The sequence below is a fragment of the Lampetra fluviatilis genome, chromosome 60 (genome assembly GCF_964198595.1).
Source record: "Lampetra fluviatilis chromosome 60, kcLamFluv1.1, whole genome shotgun sequence".
Taxonomy (NCBI): Eukaryota; Metazoa; Chordata; class Hyperoartia; order Petromyzontiformes; family Petromyzontidae; genus Lampetra; species Lampetra fluviatilis.
In genome coordinates, this window is record NC_136334.1 from 769,898 (window position 1) to 773,894 (window position 3,997).

Here is a 3,997-nt window from a genome sequence, read left to right on the forward strand (position 1 = left end):
TGTCTTGTGGAGAGTTGAGTCGATGGTGCAGTGTTGAGTCTATGGTGCAGCCCTGAGTCGATGATGCAATGTTGAGTTCATGGGAAGTATTTTTCGATTTAAAGCTTTCGTGACTGCAGGGATTCATATTCTTGGTTCTTTCGGTAAAGTCACGTAGAAGGGATATAATAAAATAATAAAAATAAAAGAATAACATTCTCACGACGTTTCGATTGCAGTCGATTGAGTCTATTGTGCAGTGCTGAATCTATTGTGCAGTGCAGAGTCTATGTTGCAGTGTTGAGTCTATGTTGCAGTGTTGAGTCTATGTTGCAGTGTTGAGTCTATGGGGCAGTGTTGAGTCTATGGGAAGTGCTGAGTCTATAGTACAATGTTGAGTCTATGGGCAGTGTTGAATATATGGGCAGTGCTGAGTCTATGGTGCAGTGCTGAGCCTATGGTGCAGTGCTGAGTCTATGGTGCAGTGTTGAGAATATGATGCAGTGTTGGGTCTATGGTGCAGTGTTGAGTCGATGGTGCAGTGGTTAGTCTATGGTGCAGTGCTGAGTATAATGTGCAGTGTTGGGTCTATGGTGCAGTGTTGAGTGCATGGTGAAGTGTTGAGTCTATGGTACAGTGTTGAGTGCATGGGCAGTGTTGAGTCGATGGTGCAGTGGTTAGTCTATGTCGCAGTGTTGAGTCTTTGGTGCAGCGCTGAGTCTATGGTGCAATGTTGAGTTTATGTGCAGTGTTGAGTCGATGGTGCAGTGCTGTGTCTATGGTGCAGTGCTAAGTCTATGGTGCAGTGTTGAGTGCATGGGCAGTGTTGAATCGATGGTGCAGTGGTTAGTCTATGGTGCAGTGCTGAGTCTAATGTGCAGTGCTGAGTCTATGTTGCAGTGTTGAGTCTATAGCGCAGTGTTGAATCTATGTGCAGTTCTGAGTCTATGGTGCAATGATAGTGCACTGTTTTTGAGTTGAACGCCTTTTGGCGTCATCTGGTCCAACACCAATGGAGACTAGGCTCTAAGGAAAGCTGTCTCAGGTGTGGACCAATCAACTTCAAGGACAGTGCATATCATTACCATTATCAGAGTTGCTTCTTTTTGTTTGCATTTTGACTACTTGTGTTGTGGTTATTGCAAACATGATGCCTTGTATAAAGGTGTCAGTTTTGTACCAGTTTAAAGGGTAAAAACCTACTACTCTATGGGCAGTGTTGAGTCTATGGAAAGTGCTGAGTCTATAGTGCAATTTTGAGTCTATGGGCAGTGTTGAGAGTATAGGCAGTGTTTAGTCTATGGGCAGTGTTGAGTCTATGGTGCAGCGCTGAATCTATGGTGCAATGTTGAGTCTATGGTGCAGTGCTGAGTCTATGGGCAGTGCTGATTCTATGGTGCAGTGCTGAGTCTATTGTGCAGTGCTGAGTCTACGTCGCAGTGTTGAGTCTATGGTGCAGCGCTGAGTCTATGGTGCAATGTTGAGTGCATGGGCAGTGTTGAGTCTATGGTGCAGTGTTGAGTCTATGGGCAGTGTTGAGTTTATGGTGCAGTTCGGAGACTATGGTGCAATGTTGAGTCTATGGTGCAGTGTTGAATATATGCGCAGTGCTGAGTCTATGGTGCAGTGCTGAGTCTATGATGCAGTGTTGGGTCCATGGTGCAGTGTTGAGTCTATGGGCAGTGCTGTGTCTATGGTGCAGTGCCCAGTCTATGGTGCAGTGTTGAGTCTATGGTACAGTGTTGAGAGCATGGGCAGTGTTGAGTCGATGGTGCAGTGGTTAGTCTATGGTGCAGTGCTGAGTGTATGGTGCAGTTTTAAATCTATGGTGCAGTGTTGAGTTGATGGTGCAGTGCTGAGTCTATGGACAGTGTTGAATCTATAGTGCAGTGCTGAGTCTATTGTGCAGTGCTGAATCTATGGTGCAGTGTTAAGTCTATTGTGCAGTGTTCAGTCTATTGGCAGTGCTGAGTCTATGGGGCAGTGTTGAGTCTAGGGGCAGTATTGAGTCTATGGTACAGTGTTGAGTGCATGGGCAGTGTTGAGTCGATGGTGCAGTGGTTTGTCTCTGGTGCAGTGCTGAGTCTTTGTTGCAGTGTTGAGTCTATTGTGCAGTGTTGAGTCAATGGTGCAGTGTTGAGTCAATGTGCAGTGTTGAGTCTATGGTCAGTGTTGAGTCTATGGTGCAGCGCTGAAAATATGGTGCAATGTTGAGTCTATGGTGCAGTATTGAATCTATGGACAGTGCTGAGTCTATGGGCAGTGTTGAGTTTCGGAACAGTATTGAGTCAATGGGCAGTATTGAGTGCATGGGCAGTGTTGAGTCGATGGTGCAGTGGTTAGTCTATGGTACAGTGCTGAGTCTATTGTGCAGTGCTGAGTCTATGTTGCAGTGTTGAGTCTATGGTGCAGTGTTGAGTTGATGGGCAGTGCTGAGTCTATAGTGCAGTGTTGTGTCTATGGTGCAGTGCTGAGTTTATGGGCAGTGTTGAAAGTATGGGCAGTGTTGAGCGTATGGGCAGTGCTTAGTCTATGGTCAGTTTATCCCAAAGAACCATCATCAACTTGACCTCTGGCCCACCTCCACGACCCCTACCACCACCACCACACTCCCATCACCCCACTCGGTCTCGGAGGTTGTAGAGGTCAGTGCCGCGTGCCCCGGGCCTGGTTGCCTTGCCTCCGAGGATGACGCGGAAGGCGCCATTGAAGGAGCGGTTGAAGGACGCGAGCAGCACGGGGTTCACTGTTGAGTTGATGTATGGCAGCCAGTTCACCGCCTCCCACGTCGCCGGCGTCGTGCCGTAGCCTAACATGGGCTCGGTGGATGCCAGCAGGATGTAGGGCAGCCACAGGAGGATGAAGACGCCCATGATGATGCCCATGGTCTTGGTGGCATTGTGCTCTCGCTTCATCGCCTCCCAGCGGCTCCGGCCATGTGCATCAAGCGGCCCGGAGGCATGCACCTTCCTTGCTTGGTCGCGGGCCACGCCGTAGGTCTTCACGTTGGCCGCCGCCATGACGAGCATTGGCGCCACGTAGGCGCCCACGTTGGCGAACGTCGTGGCGGCGTTCATGAAGACGCGGCAGCTGTGTGGGCAGCTCTCAGCCGCGATGACGCCCTCCATGCCCGCGACATTCCAGCCAGCAAGGAAGGTGGCGCCGTAAACGGCGAGGCCCGACCACGAGAGGGTGAGCATCGCGATGAGCACGCGCGGCGTCACCCGCTGCCGGTAGCGCAGCGGGTCACTCACTGAGATGTAGCGCTCGGCCGAGATGCACGCAAGGTTGATGATGGACGAGCACGTGGCAGAGAAGTCGAGCCACGTGTGCAGGAGGCAGAAGAGGTCGCCATAGGGCCAGCAGTTGTCGGCGGTGCGCATGGCGCTGAAGGGCATGATGAGCGAGCCGACGAGGAGGTCGGCAGCGGCGAGCGAGGCGACGAGGACGTTGGAGCGCGTCTGCAGCTGCCGGAAGAAGGCAATGGAGGCGATGATGAGGAGGTTGCCCGCCAGCGTGATAAGGATGGCGAGGAAGAGGATGGTGAGGAGGAGGGCGCGCCCCGTCTGGCTCAGATCCGAGGGGGTGCAGCTGAGGCCGTAGAGGGACGGCACACAGTGGTTGGAGTTCGGTGTCGGTGGTGGTGGCGAAGATGATGATGTTGGTGTAGATAGTAGTAGCTGTAGTAGTGGCGGTGGTGACGGTGAGAGTTGGAATGAGGGGAGTGGATTCATGTCGGGTAAAAATCTGAAAAAACGGAAGTGGGAAGGGGCGAATACGCGGCTGGTTAATGTGGAATGCCATTGGGTCGACTGCTGTGCCAGGCTAGGTTCAGGAGGAGGTCACGGGACAAAATCAAGTGGTGCCACTGGTTGACTCCTGTGCCAGGCTAGGTGTAGAAGGGTGTCACGGGACAGATGCAGGTGGTGCTGTGGGTTGACTGTGGGGCCAAATAATGCCGTCCGACTGATTCCGAGTGATATCTAAGCTGCCAAACCGTAGCTGGTCATAAGCACAC

The 3,997-nt window shown here is 51.8% G+C and overlaps 1 pseudogene; it reads right to left on the reverse strand.

Annotated features, from left to right (window-relative positions):
- Positions 1 to 2,594: 2,594 nt before the first annotated feature.
- On the reverse strand, positions 2,595 to 3,713 carry LOC144950929 (trace amine-associated receptor 365 pseudogene; annotated as a pseudogene).
- Between the last annotated feature and the right edge of the window lie 284 nt (positions 3,714 to 3,997).